Here is a 2,884-nt window from a genome sequence, read left to right on the forward strand (position 1 = left end):
TCCCCCGCATGCATGAATTCCTCCAGTGTGGAATATAAAACTGAAACTTATGAACACAAACAGCAGTGTGGTGGTTGCCAGAGTGAGGAGATGGAGGAGAAAGGGATCCTAATATGAGGTGACAGGAGAAGATTTGAATTTGGGTGGTAGGCACATGATCTTATATACAGATTTTATAATTTAGTAATCCACACATATGTTCATGTTGACTAATGTCTCCCCAATAAAATTTAATTAAAAAAATAAATAAAAGTCATGATGAAAAATATAAAAGAACTATAGAACAAAATGGGAAAAATGCTACATATTTCTAGTAGGGGACACTTTTCATTTGTCCTTGCAGAGTATCTGCACATGTTATAAGGAAGAATACCTGTCACAGTCATGTGGTCGCTCTGCTGCCCTGAATCCCCCACAGCTATTAGCCAGGAGGGGAGAGTTTCCTTTTGTCCCAGGACCTCACTTCCCAATAAAGCTCAAACTGCTGTTATAACTGTCTTGTGCCCCTAGAAAGGAATAGGAAAGCCAGGAGTCAGAGGAAATTTTGCTTCCCAGGAAATGACCTTGCCAATCCTAATATGCTAAGTGTCATACCATTTGACCAGTCTCCATAATACGTGCTGCCACCAGGGGGCAGATGCTCCGACTGATAGGTTAGCTTGCTGCTGGGGTCCAGCAGATTTGGACTGGATGAGAAGGGCTGGACACACTCTGGAGCCCTCCTGTGGTCCCTCCCTGGCCCTGGTTGTTTATTGGTGGGGTCCCTCAGCCTGACCTGTGCCCTCTCACAATCCAGGACCCCTCAAGGGATGTTGGAGAGTCAGTTTCAGCCTGATCCCCACAGGGAAGGCCGAGGGACCCCACCAGTGCACGAATCTGTGCACCGGGCCTCTAGTAATATTAAGAAATTCCAATGAATTTCATCAGCTTAACAATAATCAGCTTAACAATAACCCACAACCTTCGGACCAACTAAGAAATTCCAATGAATTTCAAAGAAAAGATCTGACTAGAGGGACTGGCTGTAGAAGAAGGTGATTGTGATCCGAGGGTTTTGGTCCATTTCTGATACAGAATAATCAAGAAACCAAGTCTATGGTGCTGGCTTTGGCTCCGGTGAGGGTCAGGTACCAGCTGCATCTCCACCAGCCTCTCTGGTGTCCACACTCCCTCCTCCTGGTCCGCATCCTGCAGAGTTTCTCCCTGATGAGGTGATCATCACAAAGCAGCACAACAATGCTAACCTCAGATTCCACTTTGAAGTTGGTGGTCTCCAGTGTAGGGCAGGTGGACAGCTGGAGACCATGTATATAGGAAGCCAGATGTTTCAACAAACATACTCACCAGCAATCTGAATATTCTGAATGTCTGTGGCATTGTGGGCTTATCCATCTGCACACCTACACATCTCCCAGGGACCAGCTGCTGCTCCATGCTTTGTAGGGAGGCCTCCAAACTCTCAACCATCATCTTTCCTGTTAGTGGCTGTGTGATAATGCTGTTGATTGAGTTGAGATGTCCTCTGATAAGAAGCTTGGACAGCAAGGCTCTCTTTGACATTCTGTAAGGTTTCAGGTTTATGGGGGCTTGGCATCAGTTTTCCCTTCTGAGGAGCAAACTGAATGATAAATTCACAGGTCTTTGTCAAGTCCTTGGCAAATAGACATTGCTTCATGTCATAGCGTGGGATATACTAAACGTTGATAAACACCCCTTGATAAGGCTCATACTGAACATTGTTACCCTTCACGTGCAGAGGAAATTCAAAAGAAATTTCAGTTTTGCCACTGAGGAACTTTCCTGGTTTCCCAATTCTATGATACTGTTGATAATCTGGATAGTTTTTAACCAAATTATAGAAAGCTTCACACACACCCTGCCCTTGGCATCGAGCTGAAGCTGAAGGTTCACCATTCCTTCCATGTCAAGGAGGGCCCTGGTGCTGGACAGATCCTTCTCAGAAAGAACCACATACTGAGGAGCACTCCCCTGGTGCGATAAGCCGTGTTTTCTCTTTAATCTTAACATCTAGGAGGTCTTCATTTTGAAAACCCCACTACAGGCTCCTTAGGTGTGTACTTCTTACTTTTAGAGTTTTTGGAAGCATTTTCCTATGCCATTTAGTAACTCTTTAAAGCACAATCTGTAATAATAAAAGCAGAATATGCTACTTAGACCAGACTTCCGACAGGTGAATCCAGGGCTGCGAGGGAAGCCGGGGTCCTGGGTTCCTGCCAGCGGCTGGAGGGAAGCCTGAGTCCCAGGTACCAGAGGGAAGCCGATGCCAGCAGCCAGGGGAAGGAAGGCCTACTCTTGCATGAATTTCATGCATCAGGCCCCTAGTTTTTAAATAACAGTGTAGTATTCCATTATATGAATGCATCATTATGTTTATTCTAATTGGTCAGTTAAATTGTTTATCAACTTGTTTGCTATTATAAATAAGATGGCAATAAAGATAATTACTAGTATTTATAAAACTTGATGTATCTCTGATTCTTTTCCTTGAGGATTAATTCCTAAAAGTGAAATTTTTGAACTAAAGGATTTCAATATTTTTAAGGCTTTTGATAACACATTACCAAATTTTCCTTAAGAATTGCACATCAATTTGCTATCTTATCATCAGTGCATAAAATTCAAGATTTCTTCATGCTGCTGTTAAAAAAAAAAAAAAAAAGTCTTTCCTATGCTGATAGACCACAAAGGCATTTTTTACTGTTAATTTAGAGTTTGCTAGATTACTAAGATGGTTTAATATCTTACCATATACATAATACTCACTTGTATTTTTTTGGTCTTATCTCCCAGTAAGTGGTTATAATGAGTGAAAAGGAGCTATTCTGCCCAGCTGTCTATATGTCACAATGCTTAAGGGACTTCT

At 42.5% G+C, this 2,884-nt stretch overlaps 1 pseudogene across 1 annotated transcript; it reads right to left on the reverse strand.

Annotated features, from left to right (window-relative positions):
* Positions 1–1,079: 1,079 nt before the first annotated feature.
* LOC311615538 (vacuolar protein sorting-associated protein 26C-like) lies at positions 1,080–2,028 on the reverse strand (annotated as a pseudogene). Its single transcript has one exon. The product of its transcript is annotated as a vacuolar protein sorting-associated protein 26C-like (transcript).
* Positions 2,029–2,884: the final 856 nt, after the last annotated feature.

The sequence above is a fragment of the Pipistrellus hanaki genome (genome assembly GCF_964339955.1).
Source record: "Pipistrellus hanaki genome assembly, chromosome: 2".
Taxonomy (NCBI): Eukaryota; Metazoa; Chordata; class Mammalia; order Chiroptera; family Vespertilionidae; genus Pipistrellus; species Pipistrellus hanaki.